Source organism: Pseudophryne corroboree, chromosome 10 (genome assembly GCF_028390025.1).
Source record: "Pseudophryne corroboree isolate aPseCor3 chromosome 10, aPseCor3.hap2, whole genome shotgun sequence".
Classification (NCBI taxonomy): Eukaryota; Metazoa; Chordata; class Amphibia; order Anura; family Myobatrachidae; genus Pseudophryne; species Pseudophryne corroboree.
Genome location: NC_086453.1, coordinates 382,301,970 through 382,319,594, shown reverse-complemented (window position 1 = coordinate 382,319,594; position 17,625 = coordinate 382,301,970). Strand labels below are relative to the sequence as shown.

General features: G+C 43.0%; 1 long non-coding RNA gene across 1 annotated transcript in view; it reads left to right on the top strand.

The window, feature by feature from the left end:
• LOC134965700 (uncharacterized) overlaps nucleotides 1-17,317 on the top strand; it is a 137,848-nt gene extending 120,531 nt beyond the window's left edge. Inside the window, exon 3 of the long non-coding RNA XR_010188501.1 lies at nucleotides 17,176-17,317. This is a non-coding gene — a long non-coding RNA (uncharacterized LOC134965700). The remainder of the gene's footprint in view (nucleotides 1-17,175) is intronic.
• The last annotated feature ends 308 nt before the right edge of the window (nucleotides 17,318-17,625 follow it).

The window sequence follows — 17,625 nt, the reverse complement described above, 5'->3', positions numbered from 1 at the left end:
CGGAGAAAACTTACGCACAAAGGAAACGATCGCATGCGCCTCTGGACATCCAGCTCCCGATTTTCAGCAATGATAACCGTTGAAGAGTGAGAGCTGGATGTGATCGGCTTGTCTATTTATGCCCCACACACAATACAATTCAATGGTCCCTACAATCTCATTGTTCATTGGACACAGGAATTCCTCCTCGCATTATAACAAAAGGTCATAGGTTGATTCATACAGGTGGGCTGTGACTATTTCCAACAGCACAGGTGGGAGGGAAACTGGGTTTCCCGCCGCATGGATAAGTAAGTGCAAATACAGTAAATGGACATAAACTTCTTATGTCCATAACTATTCGCACGAGCGATTAATCCGCTTCAAACCAACACCGGAATATTGCTAATTAAATACTCTTCCGATGGATACTAAACACCACTGTATTACTCCTGTCTGACCCTTCGTATCAAACAAAGGGGGATTTCTCTGTTCATGAACATTCTACATTAATCAAACTTTCAGATTCTATCAAAGGGACCATGATCTACAAAATACATTATATGGTGAAAATATGTAACGATTGAGTCGCACGCTACAAACACATGAACTCTACCGTAAATGCACATACCGCGCGCCCGCGGGTGCCCGCAACAGCGAGTATGCGCACGCACGTGAGAGCGCACGCATGCGCAGCGCAGACCTGTATGAGGTGCAAATATGGCAGTGTGCATCGTGATATTTTTCTGACTTTGACAGTCCACCCTTTGGCAGTCATCAATAACTGCCACTTCCTAAAACATTTCAAAAAGAGAAAAATATATGTCAGGGGTTAATACATTTACATGGTTGGGTAGGGGAGGAGAGGAGAAGGTAGGAAAAGGGTATGACCTAGTGTGATAGCAGAAGCATGTGTGTATGAATCCGTGCTTGGGGGTCATGTATCATCGTGCCGTACGTGTTTTAAATCAAGCTTCGAGGCATTGCGAAGTATACATTTGAATTCCTTCTTATCCCGCGGTACGGGTCTGTGGATGGGCTGTCAAACTTTACCGAGCTCTTTTCGGATTTTGGTTGTAACAAAATGGGGAGCACATTTTAGTTGATGATACATGAATGGGGGAATATGTGATTGCTGATATCTGTGCCTGTATTCCCTATACTATGTGTGTAATTACCTGAAGGTTGTAGAGATGAAGAAAAGACATAATTACGGTAAATGCAGTGGTATTCTATGTCAGGTAAATGAACATTTGTCGGTTGAAGTCTTGTTCGGTGTCTGTTGAATGCAGTCTTCTTTGTGCTTTTGCCCATAAGGTGCGAGCAAAAGCTTTGTCAATGTCCATAGATTTACAAAAGTGTTGGGCTAGCGTAATTTTAAAATTTCTAGGGAAACTGGGGATCTATGGCATAGTTCATCAAAAATCTGTGTATAAGGTTGTCAAAACTTCTTCTTTAATCCATCTGTTGTCTGTATATCGGCTCATCAAATTCCTCGTCCAAGTGGGTCTTTTTACCTTGGAGGAGAACGGAAAAACAGGTGAAAGAAACGGACCGTAGAAATCGCATTTTCATCACATCATTGTTTCTACATTTGGGTCATAAATCAAATCCATTGGAATTACAATTTCCTCACTCCTTAAACTCATCACCCTGGTACTTCGTTTGCACTTCGTTAAAGCCTGACCGCATCTGAATATCAAGCCAATCGTTATGATAACACCTAAGATACATAGGAGAAACTTCCCTACATCCATTATGACTCCTTGAGCCCATTCTCCTAAACCGGAGAACCAATTTCGCGGGTTCAACCATGACACCCAACCAGTCAGCTCATTACTCACAGCAGCAAGGGTGAGATTGTGTCTCCTGCGAAATTCCCACTTCAATTGGAGAATATCGTCCATCTTTTGGTCTATGACCTCGACTGGGTCCTCGGTACTATTTGTAATATATGTGCAACATTTCACGCCGTACTGCGTTGCCAGTGTGACACAATATCCACCTGTTACTGCCGTGAGATAATTGAGAATCATTCTATGCTGAACTAGTTCTGTTTTATAAGCTTGAAGCTCTCTTCCAGTATACCTAAACGTGTCATCATACATTTCTGTGATATTGTCTAACAAATTTGCGAGCGCAGATATATATTTATAATTCAACACTCCTCTGGCGGTGCGAGCGATGTCTAACGCGATTAGAAACTGAATCCCGGTGGATTCATGAATCATGTCAGAGGCCGGATGCTCTGTTCTTTCTATCAGGTGCCGTTTAACTACGTGCTCGTAATGGGTATGAGTATAAGGAGCTTGGGCAACACGGTGTATATCTTTCATTTTGGCATGTGATACAGTCATTACTTCAGGCAGTACTTTTCCAATATAACACAATCCTTCAGAGTTTGGGGCAAGCCACTTATACGCCTTCCTCCCGCATATGAAATATGCATCATCGGGGAGAACATATGGGACGGAGTAGGACATAACCATATTACACATCTTCCATGTGAAATCTCCTAACCCTAATTCTCCCATCTGTCTAGTACACGTATCAGATTGTACGATATGTGCACAGTATCCTGGTGATACCTCTCCAACTCTCGTAATCCTATTTCCTAGGGTATACCTATATTGGAAAGATTTTCCTCTACTGGCTATGTGGCGTATAAGCTCTGTATCTGTCGGCATTCTATCTGCTCTATATGAAAAGGTCATGGTTTGGTTACTCCATGACACTTCCCAATGTCCCGGCTTTCGGGGATTGGAAATGTTAAAACATATGAGGGATCTATCCACATGATATTGGTGGAGCTTCAAACTAGGAGGACTGGAGATATTAAACCTCCTGTCCACCGGCCTCCCACCACTTAGCTCAAGTACCTCCCCTATCGTTAAAGGAAATGGTACTAGTCCTGATTTGCTATGACCTTGAGGTACTTGAGAGCATACCCAACAATCTGTTTGATTTAGCACACTACCCACTAAAGAGTGATAGTCACTCAAGGGATGCCGGTCCATGTGGATATTAAAACTGGATTGGCACTTCTTGATGCACCCATCCTCAACTACGTTGTCACAGAGCCTACAGATACAGTTTTCTTCAGCTAACAATCCTTCACAATTCCTTCTATGGTCAATGCTATCGGATCGTTTTCTGATACTCGCCTTTGCTTGTTGATTATGTTGTTCTTGGGAAACTACGCCTCCATCTCTGTCATCAGAACCCATTCCAGAACCTCTCTCGAACTCCATGGTACTCTCGCCGGAACAGACTGCTCTGGTCAACAGGAAAATCCGGATCACAGTCTCTTGAGGCAAGTCCATCTTAGGAGGAAACGAAGAAGAATGAGAAGGGGGAAAAATAATTTGAGGGAGAGGGGATGGGAAGTGGAGAAAAACAATAAAAGGGAAACGGGGGATCGACAACTGCTTTTGATCTTGTGATTTTCAATGCTCAGGTGCCGCCTCAGTCCTCCTGGAACAGACACTCCAGTGATACAACGTCCTCTACCGTCTGTTCCTTATCACGGGACCTCTCTGGATCAGCAACCTTCTTACAATGGGACGAATGAACCCAAGTCTCTCTCTCGGCAACTTTCAATGCTGTAGTGCTAGTCAATAAGACTTGGTATGGTCCTTCCCATCTGTCAATAAGGCAACCTGAGCGTAGAAAATTCCGTATCATTACATAATCCGCAGGTTCAATGTCATGACAATTACTATCTGGTAAATCAGGAATCACTAACTTCAAATTATCATTTTGATTCCTTAGCTGTTTACTCATGTTAATCAAGTACTTTACAGTCACTTCATTGTTACACTTCAAATCATCCTGAGGGTTAATCATAACATGCGGTTGTCGACCAAACAAGATTTCAAAGGGAGACAGATTAAGAGGGGACCTGGGAGTGGTTCTGATGCTGTATAGTACAATGGGTAGAGCTTCTGGCCATGTCAATCCTGTCTCTGCCATAACTTTGCTCAGTTTATTTTTAATGGTGCTGTTCACTCTTTCCACCTTCGCACTCGCCTGTGGACGGTATGGAGTGTGCAGCTTGCTATCAATTCCCATCAACTTACACATTCCTTGAAAGACATCACCTGTAAAATGGGTACCCCTATCACTTTCAATTATTCTAGGGATACCATATCTACATACAAATTCCTGCACAATTTTCTTAGCAGTAAACATAGCGGTATTTGTGGCCGCAGGAAATGCTTCGACCCAATTTGAAAAAACATCTATACAAACAAGTACATATTTCAAATTTCGACAAGGGGGTAATTGAATGAAGTCAATCTGTATTACTTGGAAAGGGCCGCCTGCAGGTGGGATATGAGATGGTTCTGTTGGTATTGCCTTTCCGATGTTCTTTCTCAAACAGGTAAGGCATGACATTGCTCTCTTACTTGCATGAGATGAAAATCCTGGGGCGCACCAATATGCTCTTACCAACTTGCACATTCCCTCCTTGCCCAGATGAGTCAGCCCGTGTGCTGCCTCAGCTAAACATGGAAGATATGCTCTGGGGGCCACCGGTTTACCTTGTCCATCCGTCCAGAGTCCTGAGGACTCCTGGCCATGTCCCTTTGCCTTCCAGACTGCCTTTTCCTGTGTGGAACACAAATTTTGCATTTCACACAACTTCTGTGTGTTGATGGTATTAAATACCATCAGTTGCGTGGTGTCTGTCTGTCTGGGGGTACCAGCTGCTAACTTAGCTGCTTCATCTGCTCGGCTGTTACCAAGTGATACTGGGTCCTGGCTATATGTGTGTGCTTTACACTTGATAACAGCCACTCTGTCGGGTTCCTGTATCGCTGTTAGAAGCCTTTTGATGTGAGCTGCATGCGCTATCGGTGTACCAGCTGCCGTCATGAAATTTCTGAGGCGCCATAGGGCTCCGAAATCATGGACTACCCCGAATGCGTATCTAGAGTCGGTGTAGATATTGGCTGATTTGCCCTTAGCCAATTCACATGCTCTGGTTAGGGCGACCAGTTCAGCAACCTGGGCTGAGTGAGGTGGGCCTAGCGGTTCCGCTTCTATGGTGCCTTGGTCATCTACGACTGCGTATCCAGTACACAAGTCTCCCGAGTCTGACTGTCTGTGACAACTACCATCCGTGTAGAAAGTTAGATCTACATCTTCCAGTGGGTTGTCACTGATGTCAGGCCTTGCGGTAAAATTTTGGGTCAAATATTCCATACAATCATGTGTGTCTTCCTTTGTGTTAAATTCTCCTTCCCCACCACTCTCATCCTCCACCCTTTGTGCCTGTCCAGGCACACCTGGGAGATATGTTGCAGGATTTAATGCACTGCATCTCCTTATGGTGATGTTTACGGGGGCCATTAGTGCCAATTCCCATCTTGTAAACCGCGCTGATGAGACGTGCCTGGTTTGGGCAGATTTTAGCAAGGCTGACACTGCATGTGGTGTATGAATTGTGAGGTTGTGACCTAGCACTACATCTTCGCTTTTCGTTACTAGCAATGCTATCGCAGCAACGCTTCGCAAGCATGTGGGGAGGGATCGCGCTACCGTGTCTAGCTGAGCGCTGTAGTATGCTACTGGCCTGCTGGCATCACCGTGCTTTTGGGTTAAGACGCCTGCCGCGCAACCAGCACTTTCTGTTCCGTACAGCTCAAAGGGTTTCCCATAGTCTGGCATACCTAAAGCTGGTGCCTGCGTTAGGCACTGTTTAAGTCTCTCAAATGCCATCTCGGACTCGTCTGTATGCGAAATCCGATCAGGTTTGTTTGAGGAAACCATCTCCTGCAAAGGTAACGCTAGAATGGAAAACCCTGGGATCCAGTTACGGCAATACCCACACATTCCTAAAAATGTTCTGATCTGTTGCTGGGTTTGTGGCAGAGTCATGTCTCTAATTGCTTGAATTCTATCAGCGGTCAGGTGTCTCAGTCCTTGTGTTAGACAGTGTCCCAAATATTTTACCTTAGTTTGGCATAATTGCAACTTGTCTTTGGAAACCTTGTTTCCTGTGTCTGAAAGATGAAACAGGAGCTGTTTCGTATCCTTCAGGGATGCTTCCAATGAATCAGAACACAGTAGTAGATCATCCACGTACTGTATTAATACTGATCCACTCTCTGGTTGGAAAGACTGTAAACAATCATGCAAAGCCTGGGAAAAGATACTTGGACTGTCTATGAAACCTTGTGGTAATCGAGTCCATGTGTATTGGACTCCTCTGTATGTGAATGCAAACAAATATTGGCTGTCAGGGTGCAGAGGTACCGAAAAGAAAGCGGAGCAGAGGTCAATAACAGTGAAAAATTTCGCAGTGGGAGGGATTTGCATAAGGATGACAGCTGGATTTGGCACTACGGGGAACTGACTCTCAACTATTTTGTTAATCCCCCTTAGATCCTGCACTAGCCGGTAACCCCTCCCCCCACTCTTTTTCACAGGGAAGATGGGACTATTGGCAGTGCTGGACGTTCTTACCAGAATGCCCTGTTGTAGCAAGCGCTCTATTACGGGATACACTCCTAACTCCACCTCTGGCTTCAGAGGGTACTGTGGGATTTTTGGAGCTATCCTACCATCTTTTACTTGTACAACTACCGGAGCTACGTTTGCCATTAATCCAGTGTCCTGTCCATCTTTAGTCCAAAGTGACTCTGGTATCTGGGATGTCATTTCCTCTACTTGGGATGGAGTCCTATTTGTCATAATGGTATGTGACATTAATTTTGACGGGGAGTCTAACATGTCTTGCACTTCCTGAGCGTGATTCTCAGGTATGTCCAAGAATACACCTTCAGGAGTACAATAAATGACGCACCCCATTTTGCACAATAAGTCTCTTCCCAGGAGATTAGTCGGTGCCGATGCAGCCAGCAAAAAGGAATGCTTGGTATGTAACGGCCCTACTGTAATCTCGGCTGGTTTGCTAACAGGGTAGTGCTGGACTACTCCTGTTACTCCTATGGCTGGAATTGTCTTACCAGTGGTTCTCATGCCCACTGTCGAATTTATCACTGATTTGGCCGCCCCTGTGTCTACAAGAAAGTTTAATGATTTACCAGCTACATTGATTGCAATTTCTGGTTCACTCCCAAGACTTGCAATCAATTTTACTGGCTGCAGATTACAGGTATGGCCACACCCCTATTGGGTATGGTGACCTCCCTGAATCCCGCTGGCAGCAACTACTTGTGATGGGGTGAAATGGGAACTACCAGTGGCTTGCCAGTCTCTGTTCGGGGGGTATCTTTTTGTTTCCCCTGTATGTGGCTCATAACTCCGTCTCTGCGGACCTTGCTCCCAATGTCGTGTGTCGTGTCGTTGTCTAGGGGGTTGGTATGATCTTTGCGAATTTTTCGCTCTACAGTCTCGTGCTATGTGTCCCTGTTTATGACAAAAATAACATGTTACCACCTTTGACTTACCCACAGGGTTTGGTGATATAAACACAGGCTGTTTTGTGGTCAGGGCCTGTATACTTACTGACATTAACTTATCACCTTGCGACTCCCTGTGTCTGGTGATATTCCGGTCGTGATCAATAGCAGCCTCTCTCAAAGTAGCCACCGACAGACCTCGCCAACATGGTTGTGTGGTCTGTACCCTGGTCTTTAATGCCTCTTTTAAACCATCCATTAGCACAGATACTGCTACTTCTTGATGATTTGCATTGGTCCTAATGTCCTCTATGCCAGTGTACTTTGCCATTTCTAATAATGCCCGGTGAAAATAATCAGCAGCTGTTTCTGACTCTTTTTGTTTAATGGAAAAAATTCTATTCCATTTGGCTACAGCTGGGAAATACTCCTTTAACTGTGAATTTATTCTTTTTACGTTATCTTTGTTGTACACATCTGTAAGAGGTACATCCTGATCCAGTCCACAGTCAGCTAAAAATTGAGCTGCGTCGACATTGGAGGGTAAACATGCCCTCAGCAATACCTGCCAATCTTTGTTATTGGGCTCTAAAGTGTTTCCTAGGTCTCTGATGTATTTTTGGCTAGCAACTAAGTCTTTTCTGGGGTCAGGGAATTCAGACACTATGGTCCTTAATTCCATTCGGGAAAACGGGCTGTACATGGCAATGTTCCTAACAGGAGTGACTCCTGAAGTGTCCGTTTTCCCATTTGGCACTACTATTACCTTAACAGGATTAATTCTAACAACATCATTCTGTGTAGATTCTACAGCCTGTGGTGAAATAGTTTCAGCATAGTGTATGGTGCCGTACTTACCCGTTGATACGACCTCACCTGTCCCTCCGCTAGGGGGCTTTGTTACTAATCTTATGGGTTGGGCCGTGCCTACTGTTTCTGATATGGTGGCTGCTAGAGAGAGCGCCGATATTGTTGCCGATTCGTCTTCCTGATCACACTCCTGGGGAAAGTTCAAAACAGGGTACAACTTGCACGGGTTAATACTTGCATGGGTTAACTTATTAACATTATCCTTAACATTTATACAGTTGCTAAGTGCCTGTTTGTTACCCCCTGATGCGTCATTCTCCGCAACCAATTTCTCTCCTGATATGTATGGTGGCGGCGGGGCCGTGGCTATCAGTTTTCTGATAGGGCCAGATCCCGCCGCCTGAGCCAATCCTCTCTGTATTTCACCCTCCTGTTGCCATAGCTGCAAATAATCATAATGTTGGATTTGTCTCTTTGCTGATTTAATGAGACATATCCTTCTCCTTAAATTCATTAACACTTCTGGGCTGAAGCTACCTACTCTTGGGAATTTCTCCCCGTCATGTACAGTCATTTTCTCCCATTCATCACATAAAATTTCTGTGTGCCTTCCGTATTTTTCACACATTACGTACCTTGCCGACCCGACTGGTCGGTTTACAGAATCAACCCGAACCGAGGTTGATCGCCCCCTTCTTGAACAACTGGCCCCCATAATTTGCAGGTGTTGCTAACCCTTAAAAAACCAAAATATTCAAAGATAGGTTGACGGTGAAGTTTACCGAGCACCTCACTCACTCGCCCACGCCGACCAATATGCCCACACACTGATATAGTGCTGGCGTACTCGACCCAGGGCCCCTATTAACCTGAGTTTACTGGAACATGTGGGTGTGATCCGAAGAGCATTAACCCTTTCCAGTAAAGGTGGGGTTGTCGGATAATTCCTGAGTGACCAGAGAATTTCCCTTTTTGGTTAAAATAAAAAATTACACAAATCACGTTAGAATGTACAAATAGCGTTTATGACCGGGTTTGTACACAAATGGTACTGGTCAGGTTACTAACTAATGCACACAATTACGTGCGGTACAATCGTTCAGTACATAAGCAACTAATCTTATGTACGGAGCGACCAGTGGAATCGACATTCAGCAGCTGCGAATTCCTTCAGCCTGAGCTTTATTTTCCTATATGGGTGTCGCACCAACCCTTCTTTGGTGTTGTGCCTTGTCTCTATAGCGGACTTCCTTGTCTGCTGTACCTGGACCTCCTGGTCTGTTCGACCTCCTGGTCTGACCTCCTGGTCTGTTACAGTATGACCTCCTGGTCTGCTACACTCTAATGCTCAAATTATATATGTTTAACCAGAGATGCCTCCCTAGCCACCATGTATGTCACTTACACGTATGTACCTTCACGAGAACTCGATGACTTCTGTGGTTCAATCCCCAAAATTGTAAAACTTAAAAACACTCACTCATCACATACAAACTTTTGTTTCTATTTCTATTTCTGCGCAGAAATTTTTCTTTAGACCAGATGTGTTGTAAATTTGGAGAAGGATCTGTTAATTTAAATTTCGGATTTAAAATAGATTTGCACTACTTATCGCCTGATGCGCTATTTATCGCTTGTTGCGTCACTTATCGCCTGTTGCGCTACTTATCGCCTGTTGCGCTACTTATCGCGCCTGTTGCGCTATTTAAAAATCAACACTATCGTGTGACTTGAGTTACGTGGGCGTACCCAGACGCTCCGTTGCGTAATTTACGCTGCGTGCGTCGGCCTTTGCGTACGCGAGTCTCAGTCCTTTGTTAGAGACACGTGTACACAAAACCAATGTCCACCGTAACACAACTAACACGTTTATCAATGTAGATGATCCTCGATCGTCTACCGCGCAACACACCAATCTCTCCTTTTACCTTTAGGTAGAGCTGTGTGTGCTTTACACTTTATCCCTTAACGCATTACTTTTACACTTTAACTATGAAATAGCGACAAATCTCTCTTAGCACGTTTTATCAATTATAAAATGGCAAACAGGAGAGTGATATATGAAAATACACGAATGAAAAAGAAGTGCAGATATGTGCGTGTGTACGCAAGACAGAAATAAACAGTTTTAAAAGACACTAGCGTGTTGTTCTTACCTCCGGTTCCGGATTCCTTCAGCACCCTTTACTAAGCGAAGCAGACGCTTATCCCGTCAGCACTGCGAAGAATATGATCTCCCGCCCTTTGCTGATGGATAATGTCTGCTGAAATTACCTAGCAGAGATATGTGAAGGACAGGACGAGCCGCCAATTGATAAAGCTAAATATTTATCTTATATAAAACCCTTTATGAGGTCTAAGAACACTGTACGCTATTTACGTATGGAGTACCGTAAGGGTACGCTCGTTGCGTTAACAATCGCTTAGCCGTGGTCGAGACGCTCAAGCGTCACGTTCGCTCACGGCCAAGAGATCACAGGCAGGCACGCTATTGGCTGCCGACTAACGTAATGGTTCACTATAGCGTAACGGACGCTGTATCGGGAGCGGGCTGCTCGAGCGATACAGACGCTCACGAGAATACGCTGTTGGTATCGGGCACACTTATAGGTGAGCGACTACCGTAATGCTACGCTAACAGCGTAGCGGATGCTCGAGACCACGAGGAGATCACGAGCGGCGCAGACGCTCACAATGTTAAACCTTTATATCTAAACCATAAACAATGTAATATGCTGTAAAACCTTAGTGTAGAGATAGGGTGTAGATGCAACACAGTGTAACCTTATTAACTTAAAAGCTGTTTGAGCGTCACCGACGCTCTGAGAATACTTAACACTATAAGAAATACACAGATACCGTGCTTAGGGTCCAACGCCTAATATATATATTATGAATGTTATACTTGCAAAAGAATTAATACAATACAAGTCATACACTACAATATAACATAGACTACCTAACCAGATAACTACACATGAAATACGATATAATACTATTACGTTTAAGAGAATACGAGAGAAAGAGGAGAAGAGAGAGAGAGATATGGCCCATAACAACAAGAAAGACAATATGATTGCGGAGAAAACTTACGCACAAAGGAAACGATCGCATGCGCCTCTGGACATCCAGCTCCCGATTTTCAGCAATGATAACCGTTGAAGAGTGAGAGCTGGATGTGATCGGCTTGTCTATTTATGCCCCACACACAATACAATTCAATGGTCCCTACAATCTCATTGTTCATTGGACACAGGAATTCCTCCTCGCATTATAACAAAAGGTCATAGGTTGATTCATACAGGTGGGCTGTGACTATTTCCAACAGCACAGGTGGGAGGGAAACTGGGTTTCCCGCCGCATGGATAAGTAAGTGCAAATACAGTAAATGGACATAAACTTCTTATGTCCATAACTATTCGCACGAGCGATTAATCCGCTTCAAACCAACACCGGAATATTGCTAATTAAATACTCTTCCGATGGATACTAAACACCACTGTATTACTCCTGTCTGACCCTTCGTATCAAACAAAGGGGGATTTCTCTGTTCATGAACATTCTACATTAACCAAACTTTCAGATTCTATCAAAGGGACCATGATCTACAAAATACATTATATGGTGAAAATATGTAACGATTGAGTCGCACGCTACGAACACATGAACTCTACCGTAAATGCACATACCGCGCGCCCGCGGGTGCCCGCAACAGCGAGTATGCGCACGCACGGGAGAGCGCACGCATGCGCAGCGCAGACCTGTATGAGGTGCAAATATGGCAGTGTGCATCGTGATGTTTTTCTGACTTTGACACAAGGCATCAGCCTCTTGTTTTTCACTGAAGATAAATGCCCATCTTGTTGTACAACAGGCCATAAGCGTTTTGCTTCCTTCATTAATTCTAGATTAGTGTCAGTATAATCACTTACCCAAACCATAAAATCCGTGGTATTAGACTTATCATCCTGTGGTATAGGAATCTTTGGAGCTGACCTAGCCTTCAACATAGCCTTATTCAGTTCCCCACTATCATATCCACGCTGTAGGAATGTTTTCCTCATTTTTTCAAGATGTCTATTCTCATCGTCAATCTCACTGCAAATCCTGCGTACTCTCAGGAATTGCGAGTAAGGCAGACCTTTATCGAGTGGAGCTGGATGAAAGCTACTAGCTTCTAACATCGTTTTGCAATCGGTTGGTTTCGAATATAATGAAGTTCTCAAATTATTGTTAACCAGAGAAACCTCTACATCGAGATAATGGATGCTGATTGCTTGAATATCATACGTAAATTTAATGTTTGGATCTAATGTATTGACCACATCCATCATCTCAATGAACTGCTCTTTTGTACCCAACCACAACATGAAAACATCATCGATGTAGCGCGTAAAGAAATGTATGTTATTGGAAAAAGACCTTCCAAAAAACATAAATCTCTCAACCTCAAACATAAATGTATTCGCAAACACTGGAGCTACGCAACTGCCCATCGCGCAGCCCAGTGTCTGCAAAAAGAAGACATCATCAAATAAGAAATAATTACTGCTTAAAGCTAAGTGCAACAATTTCAAAAAGAAAGACAAATTTGGACCTTCATACAAAGGAAACCGAAAAATTCCGAGGGGGTTTATGATACACAATATCCCCACTATAGGGCGACACAGCCCAGAGTTTTGTCGGAAGTGGGCAGCTGTATTGAACAAGGCCTCCTTTGATCTGATTTTATTAGTGATAGAGGAGGCTAATAGAGAGCTGACACTTGTGAGAGATAAAATTAAAATGATGGAGGAAGCTTGTCGGGCAGTGTTGGTAGCTGATGATACATGTGATTGGATTACAAAATTGAATGGGCAGGTTGAAAAATACAAAAAGGACTTGCTAAAATTCAAGACTGATAAATACGAAGTGGTGAGCCGTGACTATGAAGAAAATAGGGTGTACGCTTGGGTCAACTCTACTTAAGCCGAGATTAGGCAGAGACAACAAAGCTATAGGAGAGGACCAAGAAGAAACCCTATGGACACAGAAACTACTAGTGGAGCTGGTTCTTCTACTAGTGAAGCAGAGGTGGCTGGACCAAGTCAGGTTAAAGGTACCGGGCGTCCCCCTTTAGGAGTTCGTACAAGAGCCCACAAAAAGCCCAAAAAAGGGCAAGAACCAGAAGGGGCAAGCAATGTCAAAGAGGAAGCCGTGCCTCAATCAAAGAAGAAATGAACATTTACAACTTGTCTTCCAGGACATTAAAGCCGATGGAGATTACGGTGCTGCAAAAGGGATTGAATTTTGTCCCAACAAAGCCTTATTCTATCTTTGATTCTATTGTTGAAATCAATAAATTTAGCAGACAATTGCGCCTTCGGGAGTTTTTTGATGCTAAGAAAGAGGTGGTAGTACAAAAGGAAAGTTGTCCAGTACGAGTAAAAAGTACATTTGACCCCATTTCTAATAATTCTTCAATTAAGGCTTATACTAATGCACTGATTTCCAAGGCTAGGCATCCTGATAGTAATCATGTCAAGACACACCATAGTAATTTATCCAAAGCGGAGTGGGATGCTCTAAAGGATCTTGAGACCTACTCCGATATAGTAGTGCGCCCCGCAGATAAAGGGGGTGCACTGGTTATACAAGATCTGATTGATTACAAGAATGAGGCGTTTAGGCAGCTTCTGGATACGTCAGTTTATTGTAAGTTGGAAAGTGATCCTACACTGCAATATATGCAAGAACTTTCTGATTTATTGGAAGAAGCTCGATCTGAGGGTTACATTACAGAGTATGTTGCTACAGCACTGCAGAAGAAATATCCGAAAATACCCATTTTTTATATGATACCGAAGTTGCACAAGAACAGTAAAAATCCTCCTGGCAGACCAATCGTGTCTGCCAGAGACTCTTTGTTTTATGAAGTATCTCAATATCTTGATCACTATATCCAACCAGTGGTACAGGCGCAGGATACTTATTTGAAGGACACTAACACCTTTTTGTCCAAATTAAGAGCATTGGGACAAATTCCCTCCCCCTGTTGGTTGTGTACAGTTGATATAATCAGCTTATATACAAATATTCCATTAGATAGGGGAGTGGAAGCTGTAAGGAAATTGTTAGAGAATAGTCCTTTGTATGAAGGTCCAAATTTGTCTTTCTTTTTGAAATTGTTGCACTTAGCTTTAAGCAGTAATTATTTCTTATTTGATGATGTCTTCTTTTTGCAGACACTGGGCTGCGCGATGGGCAGTTGCGTAGCTCCAGTGTTTGCGAATACATTTATGTTTGAGGTTGAGAGATTTATGTTTTTTGGAAGGTCTTTTTCCAATAACATACATTTCTTTACGCGCTACATCGATGATGTTTTCATGTTGTGGTTGGGTACAAAAGAGCAGTTCATTGAGATGATGGATGTGGTCAATACATTAGATCCAAACATTAAATTTACGTATGATATTCAAGCAATCAGCATCCATTATCTCGATGTAGAGGTTTCTCTGGTTAACAATAATTTGAGAACTTCATTATATTCGAAACCAACCGATTGCAAAACGATGTTAGAAGCTAGTAGCTTTCATCCAGCTCCACTCGATAAAGGTCTGCCTTACTCGCAATTCCTGAGAGTACGCAGGATTTGCAGTGAGATTGACGATGAGAATAGACATCTTGAAAAAATGAGGAAAACATTCCTACAGCGTGGATATGATAGTGGGGAACTGAATAAGGCTATGTTGAAGGCTAGGTCAGCTCCAAAGATTCCTATACCACAGGATGATAAGTCTAATACCACGGATTTTATGGTTTGGGTAAGTGATTATACTGACACTAATCTAGAATTAATGAAGGAAGCAAAACGCTTATGGCCTGTTGTACAACAAGATGGGCATTTATCTTCAGTGAAAAACAAGAGGCTGATGCCTTGCTATAGAAGAGGCAGGAATTTAAGGGATAGATTAGTTTGTACGGATGTATCAAAACTAAAACCGGTGGTAGGTGGTAATTTTTTAACAAAAAAAAAACAGGAGTATATCGGTGTCTGGGGTGCACTACTTGCACCTATATGGAAGTAGGGGATTCATTTGCACACCCGCATACGGGTAAAAGAATCCCAATCAAACATGTAGTCACATGTTCCACCAGATACACGATTTATTTTATTAGATGTCCCTGTGGCAGCTACTATGTTGGGAAATCTATTAGAACGTTCAAAGAAAGGATGGCCCAACATAGGAGTGCCATACATCAAGCATTGGAAGGTAAAACTATTGACCAGCCTGCTGCCAGGCATTTCAAACAATGTAGGCATACTTTGGCGCAGCTGCGTTATAAGATCATAGATCATGTACCAGATAATAAGAGAGGGGGTGATCGTGATAGGACATTGTTGCAAAAAGAGTCCAGATGGATTTTTGAGTTAAATACAGTACAGCCTTTCGGGCTAAATGAGTATCTTACTTTTAGTAGTTTTTCATAAGTACGTTTCTTATATATGTATGTATATTTATTGTATGATCTTGTACTGCTAATCGCCTTCTATTTTAAGTATGGACAACTTTTTGCTGTGATACAAGTTTTAACGGCAATGCCGTATGTTGTTTATACTCCGTAACCTTGGTGATGGGGAGCACTGAGGGGAAGCCGGCGCAGGTTGTCAGGTCGACGGCGGGGCCGCTGCTGATGACGTCAGTTTTAGCCGGAAGATGGCGGGGAAGCACGTGGGGCACTGGTGGTGTTTAGAGCATTTATAAGGTAAGCTTGTTTGTAATGTACATGTTCCTGATGACGATTTTGCACTAAAATCGAAACGTAGAAAGTTTCACATGGTCTTTGACTGTTTATTTGACTGTGAGTGCCGCCGACTCTATGCTTCATTTATCCATTTCACACGGAAGGCACCCGGCCTGTTGATCAGCGCATAGGGAAGCAGTGAGTGCCGAACAAAATTGACTGTGTATATATATATATATATATATATATATATATATAAAAAATAACTTTGACTAGAGGTTTGCCATATTCACAAATGATCCGTATACACAGGATCAATAATCAGATGGAAGCATCCATCTCTCAGATCGATGCACTAATTGAAAAATTTGTAATTAGAGGGTATTCTCGTAAAGAATTACTGGCTACAAAAGAAAAAGTACTTATGCTTGATAGGAACACCTTGCTTAATAAGCAATGTACCAATAACAAAAATAACCTCAAATTCCCCTGGGTTAACAAATTTAATACAGCATCTCCAACAATCAACCAGATCTCTAAGAATTTATGGCCAATTATCGAATCTGATAAATCATTACCCTTACAGAATTTCAGCCTAATGCCATGTTATGCTAGAGGGAGGAACTTGAGAGATTTTCTGGTTAAAACCGACATCGCACCTCTTATGAAAACAGCTTCTGCATCCAATAAAACAGGATGCGTTCGCTGTACTTGTGTGACCTGCCAGTTTCTTATTCCCGGTAATTATTTATGTCATCCTCACACAGGTAAAAAAATTAAAATTCATCATTTGCTCTCATGCAATTCCACGTTTGTTGTATATCAACTACTATGCCCATGTGGATTAAGTTATGTGGGCAAGACAGAGCGGAAATTCAAAGAACGGATGGCTGCCCATCGTTCTGCCATACGCCATGCTTTGGAATCCGGGAAGAGTGACCAGCCTGTGGCACGTCACTTTTGTGAACATAAGCATCCCCTCAATAGCCTCCGATATCGCATGATTGATCATGTACCCTTGTCAAAAAGGGGTGGCGATAGGGCGCGCAAATTGCTTCAGTGCGAAACAAGGTGGATTATTCGCCTTGATGTTAGTTCACCTAAAGGCCTTAATGATGTTATTAATCATACTTGTTTCTTATAATGCATCTGTTTGCTTTTCATGTATCTTTTTTACTGCCATTGTGTTTCGATATCTTTATAACTTTGAGATCGATTGCCATCACTATGTTGTGCTATACATTTGTATGAGAGATTAAATCTTCCATTGCTTCTCCGTTTTGCTTTACAGTTGCCATAGCAACATTGTTTGGTGGGTGTGCACATTGACTTTAACTGATGATGTCATCAGACACGGCCGCCGGACCGGTGCGTGGTCCCGCTCCCGGAGCTGGCGTCCTTCACTGGGGTGTTCTCTACGGTATAAAGGTATGTTCTGTACACTTCATTCTTAATAAACCTGACGACAGTGCGGAGGCACTGAAACGTTGTTATATCAATATTTGACTTTGTAATATTCATTAAGAGCCGAGTGCCGCACTTCCCTCCATCTATATATAAAATAATGAAAGAAAAGTCCGGCACTCCACTTGTATATATAGTAAATGCTCCGGTGCCCTGCTCACAAAGATGAATGTATGGCAAAAGAGACAAGCTGGCACTCGTGGAGACTTAAATGAACAGGGGAGACAGTTTCAGACATCTGAAACTGTGTCTTCTGTTCATTTAAGTCTCCACAAGT